A 12,827-nucleotide genomic window follows, 5' to 3' on the forward strand; every position below is an offset into this window, starting at 1 on the left:
GCCCTTTTCAGTGATGATAGCCTGGCATCTCTTGCCAAACCTTCCTTGTGTGTTGTGCTTTAAAATTTTCCAACATATTGTCAGTAGTTAAAAATTGGGAGTTTGACATTTATAATATCCAAATTTGCAGTTTTCCCTGTGGAGTCAGGAGACCTGGCCATGCTGGTCTGTAGCACCTTTCCACATGGCAAGTATGGGCTGGAGCTCAGGAGCAGTTATCCCTTTGGAGACAGCTCATGTCTATAACTGGCTTTGCCTTTCCAACTACTCCCAATCACACTTAGAGTAAAACCCGAAGTCCTCACCACAGCCCACAGGGCCCACGTCCCAGCCCTGCCATCTGCTTCACTCTCATTGTCTCTCCCTGTGCTCTGCCATAGTGGGATTCTTTCCATGCCTGGGCTTTAAAAACTCTCTTCTCAGGGTCTTATCCCTTGATGTTTCCACCACTAAGAAAGTTGTTTCTTCTCTTCTTCTCATGTCTGACTTGTGTTGAGTCTTTAACTCAAATGTTACTCCTCAGAGAGGCCTTCTTGACCCTTGCAGTAGGCAGAATAATGATTACTCCCCATCCCCTGCCCCTGCCCAGAGATACCCATGTCCTAATCCCCAGAACCTGTGAATATGTTACCTTACATGGCAATAGGGACTTTGCAGGTGTGATTAAGGATCTTGAGAAGGAGAGATTGTTCTGATGGGCCCAATGTAATCATAGCCAGAGTCAGAGAGGAGATGTGACAACAGACACAGAGGTTGCCATGATATGAGGAAGGGGTCATAAGCCAAAGAATGTGGGTGACCTCTAGAAGCTAGCAAAGGTAAGGAAGTAGATTCTCCCCTCGGACCTCCAGAAGGAAAGCAGCCCTGTGAAACCTAGACCTTAGCCCACTGAGAATGATTTTGAACTTCTAACTTCTATAATATATATTCCATAAAAGAATACATTTGTGTTGTTTTCAGCCACTAAGTTTGTGTTGATTTGTCACAGCAGCAGTTGGAAACTAATAAAACCACTTCTAAGATACTCCCTTCCCCCTCATTGGTCTCTGACTTTGTCCTTTGTTATTATCCATCCAGGGACTTATCACAACTTGAAATAACTTTGATTGTTTGCTTAGGTTTGGTCCTTTTGGCTGCTAGACTAGAAGTCCCAAGAGCACAATGTCGAGTACACTGCAGGAGCTCAGCAGATATTTACTGAAAGACTAAATTAGTTATTGAATAATTGGCCTCATTATCCATCCCAGGTGCCTTCCTCTGAGCACATTGCAAGTTGAAAATGCCCCTGTTTAATGATGGAACTTAGAGTTGAACTCAACCAGGTACAAGTATTTCTCTGAAGCATAAGGAACAATCAGAGCTTTTAAGGAAATTAGGCAGTAAGCCCAATGACAAAACAGGCAATGGGCCCACGATAAACTCATTTTCTGTTACCTGACATCCCTGCTCCTCTCATAGCTCCATCTCACCTGGGAGCTTATTAGAAATGCAGAATATCAGGCTTTACCCTAGACTCCCTGAATTAGAATCTGCATTTTAACAAGATGTCAAGGAAATCCACATGTATATTAAAGTTTCAGAAGTGTTGCACTACATTTTTGGTGGGAGTAGGGATGACGCTCCTCTCTAGGCCATGCTACAGGTAGGCTTGGCACTAGCAGGTTCAGTAAGCATTAGCTACCCCATCCCAGCCTTAATGAGCCTGACCCAACAACTCTTTGTTACCATATCCCATCATCTGCTCTCTATGCTGAAGTATCTGACTCTGCTGATGATGCTTCTCAGTTCCATCTCGCCACCCATAGCCACCTGCCAAGTCTGTGGAGACTGGCAAACAGATAATGAGTTTTTAGGCACCTACAAGCCCAATAAGAACCAGGCCTAGTCAGTGGAAAAAGCCTCTTCCCAACAATGGTGGTGGTAGGAGGGTATAGCTTTGTTGAATCCTGCCCTGCGTTATCCTTCCAGGGAGTGGTAGAAGCTAGAAACTCCTGAGGGCCTCTAGGCAGCCAGGTATGGACTTAAGGAGTAAAAGCATCAGTGATTGCCAAGAATTGGGGAGAGGGATGAATAGGTGGAACACAGGGAATTTTTAAGGTAGTAAGATTATCCTGTTTGAAATTGTAGTGGCAGATTCACGTCATTATACATTTGTCAAAACTCACAGGATGTAGAACACCAAGAGTGGGCCCTAAGGAAACTCAAGACTTCAGTTAATACTAACGTATCAATATTGGCTCATCAGATGTACCAATAGTACATCTGGCTCAACAGTAATGCAAGATATTTATAATAGGGGAAACTGCTGGGGGAGGGTTAGAGAGGGTTATGTATGGGGACTCTCTATACTTTCCACTCAACTTTTCTATAAACTTAAAACTACTCTAAAAAATAGTAATGATAAATAGAGAAAAAAATGCAGACCACTTCGGTTTCAATCTGGGTTATGCACTTAAATATTGGGAGATCTTAGGTTAATCTCTCAGCCTCAGTTTATTCAGCTATAGTATAAGGCTATTTAATACCCATCTCATAGGGCTGTTGTGAAAACTAGATAATGCACGAATGCCTAGTGTAGTCCCTGGCATCATGCAGCAAGCACTCAATGTTAGGTTTGCTTGTTTTTTGTTAATATTTAAGAAGCCATTTAAATTTCACATGTGAGAAAGCTGTTGCTCAGAATTCCCTTTCAACCACCTTCAAATGGCAGCTAACTGCAGAATATATTGTCATGCAGAAAAGTTAAAGGTAGGAAGATAAGTTAGGACATTATCCCAAGAGGACATGACAATAGAATTGGAGAAGTAATGATGGAGGTGTTGCTCAGTGGAGAACGTGGAGAGGGGCCTTGGGATGGGAACAGGGTGCCTTGCATGAAGACGGCAAAGTGAAGGTAGAGGGATCAGCACTGGTCAGACTGCTAAAAGACCCAGCTGGATCACTGAGATTGTTACCCCTTCCTCTCTGGCTGAAGGCAATCCTCATGTCTGACTGCCATCAGAAATCTTGCATCATTTTCCTGCTCCAAAGAAGAAAGTGTATTTTTACCCAGAAATTTACCTGCCAGCTATACTGCTGCTTTGACATTTTAAGTGGGACTTGCCCTTCTGTGTCAGACATTTCCCACAAATAAGATGGTGACAAGCTTCTCTAATGTACACTCAACATTCAACAGAGTGAGAACCTTCTAGGAGTGGAAAGGTGGTGCCTGCAGAAGACAAAGAGGCCATCAGCAACAGCCATATTTTGAGCAATTACCTTGGGGCCCTGTTACCCCGTGTCCCTGTGCTTGGCCAAGTAAGGACTTCAGGAAGAAGGCTGAGCAGATGGGTGCCTCCTCCTTGCCTCCTCTTGAGTCACCATAGAAAGTGGCAGCAGGCAAACAGAGCTGCCTTGCGATTGGCAAGACCAAGACCCAGGGAGCACAAATGTTTGTCTTTTAGATTTGAAAACTGGTGAAAAAATATATTGGCATCAGAAGTCTCACAGGAGAACTGTAAAGGTCATGGGGGCCCAGCTCACCATCCCACCACTGAATCCCCTCTGTGACTGTTGCCATGTGCTTCCCATTCTTTGCCACAGCTTACTTCCCTTGATAGGGAATTGCCATTAAGCTGGGGCTACCTGATTAATTGGAAGCCTTAGAGCTAATCCATGGATTCAGTTGGGGAATTCAAGGCTCAGATGAGAGTAGTGGATCATGCTGAGTCACGTAGTGCATTGGAGGCTGACCTTTCTGGGTCTTCTAGAACCCAGCCTTGAGCATGTTCATTAAGCATAAGATGATGGTTAAAAGGGTAGGTTCTGGGGTCAGAACCCAGCCCTTTCTGCCAGGAGCCGACCTACACCACCTGCCTGATGGCACAGCCCAGGCGGCTAATGGATGGATACCTCACAGAGGGCCTCCAAAGGGGAGGCTACTGATATCTCCTCTATTGCTTAATTGGACTATTCCCCTAGTCCAAACAGCCCCCATGAATCAGAAAATGCCCCCGGGGGCCAAGGGCCTCAGAATGAGCCAATGAAGAAAGCCCCCGGGGAAAGGACTGTTGAGAACCGTAGAGCAATCATAAAAACCCATCTTGTGTAAAGATACTCCCCTCATCTAAAGAGAAAATAAAACCCTACACATTCCCCCCAGGCCGGAAAGTTATTATCCCTGGGTTGGGAAATAAAAGAAGGTTCAGGTGAATTCAGGGTACAACCCAAGACCAACTTGGCTCCCAGGAGAATTAAGAGATGACCATGATAAGGTATGGTGCAAGAGAGCAGACGGGAGCCTTGTTTGGAGAGGCCAAACATCTTGGTGGAGTCTCCTTAGGAACCACTACTATAGGGGTTACGGTAAGTGTTGTTACAGCCAAGATCAACAGAAGGAGTGCTGCTCATTCTACTGTAAATGGTTTCAGGGAACTATAGAAAAAACATGCCCCTGCAGCGAGTCTAGGTGAGAGACCAATTTTAAGATGACCTTTCCTAGATTAAGCAAGTTTTAAGACACATTTAGGAGACATTGTGTTGCCTTGTAGAAATTTAACCTGAGATTAGAATCTAAAAGTAAAAGAACAACAGAAAAATCTTGAGGAAAAGACCATGATGACCTTTCATAGTTGGAAAAGCAGGGGAACTTTCCAAGAAGTAGATTATGTCATAAAATACCTAATGATGCATGCTTTATGATGACTTTATGTAACCAATCCCTATATAATACTTGAAGTTTCTGTCAATAAATGGCCAGCTTAGCTAGCATCTCTGCTAGTGTCCGTGTCCTCACTCACTCACCAAAGCCATCCATCCTGAGGGAACCCCTGGACTCACTGGAGCAGGACTCCACACCTTTCACTGGGTTCAGGCCATTTTTCCTTTTAAGTTCCAGTTTTCTTGACTGAAAAACAGAGACAATACTAGTACCTAACTTAATGGGTTGTTGTAAGGATTTAATGAGAAAATGGATACTGAGTACTTGGCACTGTGCCTGGCACATAGCAAGTATGTAATAATTGTAGCTACTAAAATATAATTAATACTGATTCTCCTTATGTTTTCCTACATAATCTGAACATTCGGGAGTCATATTTATTATCCTTTTAACTGCTTATCATATGGTTCTGTGTGGATCACAGGGTCTAAGAGAGAGCCAAGATGGCTTTGGACTTCCAAGAAGATGCTGACAGGAAATGACCCAGGGTAGCCAGGGATCTCGCCTCTTTACCAGCCTTTGCAGCCCTGCTACATCCCCTCCCCAACCACCCATCTCCCTGATTGTGCACAATGCCATCTTTGAGCTGGGCCAAGACCACTCTCCTGAGGTTTCCGTAAGACTATCATTTATCAGCACCTTGGACAGTGTACAAGTGATTCTACATCTCCACATATCAAGGAGGTGCCAATTTCCTTGACATAATGCCACGTTGGTGGTAGCTAAGATATTGGGGGTGAAGGGGTTCATAAATCTTCTTTCCCTGAGACCAAATTCCAAGGGAAATTGTACAGATAAGGGAATAAAGTAAGCAAACCAAAAATACAACCTCCTATATGGATGGCTTTCATTCTGTATTTCCCACAGGAAACCCAGTGCTTATTTAAAGTTAGGGATGGAAAAAACAAATAAAGTTGGTACCCATTCCAAAGACAGTGATTGGAACAAAGTAAGCACATTTCACGGGACTGGCTGGTTTACCACTTCCACTCTGTGGCATTGTTACAATTATAGCTATTTGAGGGGATATAATTCATTATGAATCCATTATTTCTAAGAGGCAGAGAAGAGCAAAAAAATCAAAGACGTATCATCTCTCTGTGGTGTGGAGAACACAGCAGGCTGCCTGCTGGGCACATCCTGGGTGGCAATCCAAAACCAGAACTCCGTGATAAATATACATTCCACTGAGCCCCTCCATCTCCCCAGATGGAGATGATGCAATTTGCATTAAGAAAACAAGGCTGCTGGCCTCTCTGGTTGGCCTTCTAAGCAATTTCGAGTCAGCGGACCAGCAGAGGAGTCACTGCTCCTGGGAAGAGAAGATGACAGCCAGTCTCACTCCCAGAGCTCAGGGGAAGGCCAGTTACCAGTAGGGGAGCTCCCATTATGTGCCAGCACTGTGCTAGACACCTTACATACATGGGAGAGTTATTATTAAACCCCATGTAGCAGAAGACAAACCTGAGGCTGTTTGGAACTGTTTCAGTAACAGAAACCCAATTCTGACCCTCTTAAATAAAAAAGGAATATATTGGCTCCAGTGACTAAAAAGCCCCAGTAAGCTGGTCTTCAAGTTCAACTAGATAGAGAGGCTTAAAGATGCCATGACAGTCCATGTCTTGCCTTGGCCTTCCTCTCTGTTTCCATCATCCCTAGACAGGATTTTCTTCTTGGTTGCAAGACGGAGGTCACAGATTCTTCTTGGTCTCATCCTTCTAGCCTACCAACCCCAATGCGGAGACAGCTTATCTTCCTTAATATTTCAGCAAAAGTTTCATACAGAACTGACACTCACTGGCCTGGCATGGGTCACATGCTAATTCCAGATCAAGCCCTGTGGTCAGGGTGATGGAATGCCCTGGTTGGCCAGGCCTGACTCAAGAGCCCACAGCTGGATTTAGAGGAAATTCTACCCCTCCAGTTTCACAGAGCAGGGGTGATTCTTGCAGTATCAAGACAGGAAGGAAAGGATACAGGCTGGCAACAAAAATCAGTGTCCACTATAGTCACAATGCTGACAAGTGGCCACATACTTCCATCACATACGTAAATTACTTGGCATGGTACCTGACATACAACATGTGCTTTATCAGGCTGCCACTCTGGAACCAAGCTATACTACTAGCAAAGATAATATTTCATGTTCCCGATGGGTTCCAAAGGAGAAAACCAGAAAATTATGCTAGGTAATTGAGACTCTAACCTCATACCTTCTCAAAAATCACCCATTTTCCTACATTGGGGTGATTGGATAAGCAGGAAGAAAGTTGTCAGGGTGTTTGGATGAGAGGACATATTCTTTATCATCTTGCCCAAGGAACCTACATATAAAAATATGTACATCTGCTATTTTTAAAGCCTTATGCAATGGACTGAGAAAAGAAAGAAAATTAAGGCATAATAAATAAGGTATAAAGGAATAATTAAGCCATTATTCTTGCCATCAGGAGAACACAGAATCATAAAATATTGCTCTAAGGAATAGCAACCGTTAAATGTATTCCAAGGGATTTATACTCATGGTTTCATGCACTCTTCACAGCATCTCTGTCTGGTGTGTAATATTAAAGCAGCCGTTTTATCCAGGCTTAGAGATGTTGAGTGGCTTGCCTCATATCTACAGGCAGCAAATGGTAAACCCAGGATTTGGGGACCGATCTCTTTGAGTCGAAATTAGTGTTCTTGACAATATGCAGAAATCTATGGGAACCTCCATTTTTTTCTGCGAGATGAAGTACAATTTCTTGGAGAATGTAGCATCAGAAAGTTTTGGTTGTAAATGACAGAGGTCCCATTCATACTGGCTTAAACAGAAATAGAGGATTTTTTGAAAAATGTAACTGAAAAACCCAGGGAAAGATGGAACTATGGCACAGACTGACCCAGGGCTATGTGTGATGCCTTAGACCCACTCTCTGCCTTTCAGTTCTTCTCTTCTATGTGAGCTGTGTGAGCACTCAAGGCTGACATTCTCCTACTTTAGCCTAGAAAAAGAGGATTATTGTTCCAAGAATTTCAACAAAAACCCTGGATCTGAGTCCCGTTAGACCATTTGAGCCAAGTGCCTGACCCGCTGGTCAGAGATACATTGATTGACTGTCCCTGGAGTCAGAGCCAATGGATCAGCATCACCAGAAACATGCAGTGTAGACTGAGATTGGAGGACAGTGTTTATCAATATAAAGTCAGGTTGCTATTATTAAAAGAAGGGGAAAGAGATATTAGACTGATAAGAACAATTGATGGTTGCATTGGGTATCTATTGCGCTGAAGAAACCATCCAAAAAGCGAAACCTAAAACAGCCACTATTTATTTAACACCGCATTCTGTGATTGGGGATTTGGAGTCGCTCATGTATCTGTGAAGAGGGGCAGAGTTCACTTGGGGCTGACTGGTCTAGGGCCCTCAGCTGAGCCATCATCCCAGTTTCACAAGGTTTCTCAGCCTCCAGCAGGCTAGCCCAGGCTCATTCACAAGGTGGTAGAGGATTCCAAGAAAAAAAGAGTTCAGGTCTGGAACAATAATCCTCTTTTTCTAGGCTAAAGTAGGAGAATGTCAGCCTTGAGTGCTCACACAGCTCACATAGAAGAGAAGAACTGAAAGGCAGAGAGTGGGTCTAAGGCATCACACATAGCCCTGGGTCAGTCTGTGCCATAGTTCCATCTTTCCCTGGGTTTTTCAGTTACATTTTTCAAATCACTTTTACTAACATCCATTGGCCAAAGCAAGTCATGTGACTGAAGCCAGCATGAGCATGAGAGGACACTCCAAGTTACACAGCAAGGGGGCATGGGGTCCAAGAGCGGAGAAAGAGGTGCCCTTTCCTGCAGTCTGCCACTATGGCCATTTCAGACAGCACCAGAGCAGTGTCTAGCACATGGTAGACACATTAGTCAATGAAATCTTGTCAAATGAATGATAAGGTTGGGATGAGCAAAGAGCAAGGAAGGCCCTCAGACAGAGAGAACAGCATTGGCAAAGGCCCAGAAATAGTGAATACAGGTTTATCCGTGGTGAGTAGGTATGCTGTGGTTAGAACATGGAATAAAGGAAGCGGTGGGACTTAAGGGCCACAATATATAGGGAAAGCACACACCCATGGGTGCTGAGCTTAGGATGTGAACTTCTATTCAGTATGCACTGGGGAGTTGTTGAGGGGTTGTTGAGTAGTGACATGATTCAATTAACAAGTCTCAAGCAGGGTTTGGAAGAGTAGCTGTAGGCAGGTGGATGCCTCTGGAGGACAAAATTCCACAGAATGGGGCAAAGCAATGACATCCTTGAAGGTACAGAGACAGAGCAGCTGCAGAAGCTACTGTGTTCCACTGGGCACTGAAACTGAGTTTTTAGTTCTTTTACACCTTGGCATGGCCTGAACACTGAGCATCCTCCTGCCTCCCCCAGGCTATGAGAACTTGGAGATGCTCTGTACCCTGAGTGCCAGATAAATTCTGCTTGTTTCCCTTACCAGCTCATAGGCAGCCAACCCTAATACCTGAGGTCAGTGGCTGTTGGTACTTCTATCTCCAGAGGCTTCTTGGTGTGTCTTTAATGTCCTAGAGCCTCCTTGGGACTGAGATTTGGCTCTAAGTTCCCATCTACTGCCCTGTTCTGAAGTCCAAACTTCCACTCACATCTGGCCTGTCTTTGCCAACCCCTCCTGTGAGATGTCAGCAAACACCAGGCTAAGACCTGCTTGCTGTGTCACTTCTGTGTAGGACCTCTCCAAGCCCAGTCACAAGCTCAGCAGGGTTTGAAAACAGCTCTGATGATCATTCCTGTCTCCTGATGTGCCTAAACATGCGTCTTGCCTTTCAATAGCAATGATTTGCAGGGTAGGCTTTTTGGGGGGTTTCTTAGTATGCATGCTTTAGTGAACAAGACAAATATTGGCCTGTGACAAGAAAATACAAACCCACAGGCCACATGGTTGTCTTTTGAGAAACAATAAGCACCGTGTTCACACACCAAATGGATATCCCACAGCGATCCTTGCAGCAGATTGTAGATTAATTGTGGTATAGGCTTCATCCATAGGTCCGAGCTCACTGAGGTTAGACATGGCTCCTGCAGCTTGCAGGGGCAGGATTTGGAAGTTGCAGGTGTCTGAATTGCTGCAGTTGCTTATTCATACCCGATTTCCACCTAATGGTGTCCTCTGGAATGGAAAGCAAGAATTACAGCAGAGTGCAGGGCCCTTCCTAAGCACTGTATATTTTAACTCATTCAGTCTTCCCAAGCACACTTTGAAGAAACTGAGATACAGAGAGGTTTAGGGACTGGCTGAAACTCACACAGTTTGATGATAATGCTTCCTTCATGATTAAATGCTCACTTTAAACAAAACTGAAGCTAAAATAAGTGAATTAAAAAATTTTTTAAATTTCATTGAGTTTAAGCAAATGGAAAAGTAATGCATCTTACTGGGAAGAGCAAGAGAAAGCTCTTTGCATTAGACCTTCAAACCCCACATACCGTGCCTACTCTCTCCATCACTGAAGACTGTTGATTGCCTAATTTGAGGTCTCCCTGAAGATGGTACTCATCTATTCCTTTCACATGTAGTGCTCATAACTGTTGTTGCTTCTCTCTTTTTCAGTAGAAATGAGCCTGTCAGCATCTAGCGCAGTGACTGGCACATAGCAGATACTCAACACTTGGCTGAAGACCAGTTCTTAGAAGGGTCCCAGGTTCTAGCCAGAGCTCATAATTGCAATGGCTATGAGCAAGTCATTGCCTGGTCTGTTCCTCTGTTTCCCCATATATCAGGTAATCCTGGTTAGTTGCAAGTGGTGGTGAAATCAAAAAAGTTGTATCTGTGGAATCCTAATCTCAGAACCTGAGGATTGGGAAGGCAGGTATGTTAGGCTGCGTACAGGAACCAGCCTGCCCAGCCCCCTACCCATCATCTACGTGTCTAGAAGTAAAGGTCCACCTTCAGTGCTCATGCTGTTGTTCTGTGGCTGCCACATGCAGCAGGGAGGTGTGAGTGAGTTGGCAATGACACGTCCCTGAACCATTGCATCATCCAAAGGCTGCCAGGTGGCAACTGTCATCTTTGGCGGCAACAGCACACTGGTGTTGCTCCAGGCATCCAGCTGGCTCTGTTGGGGAAGGACTGGTTTCCTCCTGCTGGGTGTATTGGCCAGTAACACTGAGCAGGTGGGTGGGGGGTCACCAGGGACTCTTAGCCTTAAGCTGATCTCCAACACAGGAACTGGGGGCTGGGGTTGGTGGAGTGATCCTCAGGATTCCTAACATCCTCACTAGAGGTCTTCTGCTGCTCAGCATTGTCTGGGTAACCTCTGGATAATTGGATTCAAGTTCCAGTTCTTTCCTCTGTGACATAGGGTGAACAACTTATTTGATTTCTCTAAGCCATGGTTTCCTCACTGGAAGAAAATGTGGGGAGTGAGGGGAATAAGAATAGGTACATGACAAGGTTGTTTTAGGAATCCAAGATAAAATATATCATTTCCATACTCTAGCTAAACACCTGAACTCCTAGGTACCTATCCCCTCTAATAACTGGCCTTCATCACCCATCTAAAAAGAGCCCCCCAACCTCCCTATCACACAATCCTGTTCTATTTTCTATATAGTGTTTGTCATGATCTATTCAATTAAACTCTTGCTTAAGTGTTTGTAAAATATGTATTTTTAAATATTTGTTTAGAATGCTAATTAAACCAATTCAGTACTGCATTGTGCACTGCTCCCCCTCTAAAATGTAAGTCCTACAAGGGCACAGGCTTTACAAGTCTTGGTCATTGCTATTTTCCCAGTTCCCTGGGCAATGCCTGGCCTGAAGGAGGCATTTGAAAAGTAGTGATTCAAAGAATGACTGGTAAGTGAATGAATATTAACTCATTTTGTAAACTCCAAAATGCTCTTTAGAAGCTAGGGTTATTATTACTATCAAGGTCAGACCAAGGGCTGCAAGTCAAACAGGTGTCCATGAGTTCAAGGAACAAGCAGAATGGTCTACCAAGAAGGTTCCTGGGAGACAATGTCAGGTACACCCCAGCTAAGTCTCAGAGATTTGCCCTTGCCAGAGTTACCATCAGCATTATTATCATAGGTACCATTTGTTAAATGCTATCTGCCTGGCACTGTATTAAGAAAGGGAAAAACTATTATTTATAGCAAGAAAAATACTGACCTGCCCTTCATATTATCTGTACATTTGTATGCACTTATATACATAAGTGTGCACACACATACATGCACACCATCTGTTTGAAGTTGAGTTCCTCCATAAGTAGACCCTGAGACAAAGATGAGGGTGCACATAGCTTATCTGGGAGGTGATCCCAGGAAGTGATAATAAGGGAGTGGGTTAAGAAACACAGGGAAGGGAAAGAAGTCAAAATTGGATATAGTTTTGAGCAGGTGACTGCTGTGGGTAACTGGGGCTCAGACCTGTTGAGGTCCTCAGGGAGACAGGAAGTTGCCTCATCTAAGGGATGAAGAAACTGAAGAATCCATCCACCAACTCCTGTCGATCACCCAACAGAGTCAATTCCATGGCAATTCTGTCCTGCCCAAGTGTAGGCTAAGCAACAGTTTTTGGACAAAAAGTCACAGGTGAACTCTTGATGAAGCAGAAGTGGCAGTGTTAGGACAACAAGCACCAAGAGGCTATAAGCAGAGCAATGATAGCATCTGCCACACCACCGAAAAGGATGAATCTGGACAAGTGCAGTCTTGCTTGCTGCTAGGCTTGCATATGCCTGAAGACAACATTAAGTGATGGGCATAGGATACACGTCTGGAGGGGGCAGATTAAAGCTAACTGCCTCTGAAAATAAAAGGAGTCATAAGGAGGGTCTTAGGGAGAGCAGGGGTCCTAGGGGAAGATAGTGATGAACAGATGTTAGTAAAATTTGTGTTGCTTCTTGAGGTCATAGACTAGGTTTGGGTGGGGGTGAGGGGGCCAGGGCAGGGAGAGTGGATAAAGTCTGAGTCCTACTTTGTGGCTGGTGTGGACTAAACAAAACAATGGCACACAGAGAAAACATCATCCAAGTAACATATGCATAATTCTCATTTAATTCTCACTATTGTGGCTTCCCTGTGTTAGTCAGCTATGGCCCTAATAATGGTGCATAACAATCTACCCCC

This window comes from Manis javanica, chromosome 1, assembly GCF_040802235.1.
Source record: "Manis javanica isolate MJ-LG chromosome 1, MJ_LKY, whole genome shotgun sequence".
Classification (NCBI taxonomy): Eukaryota; Metazoa; Chordata; class Mammalia; order Pholidota; family Manidae; genus Manis; species Manis javanica.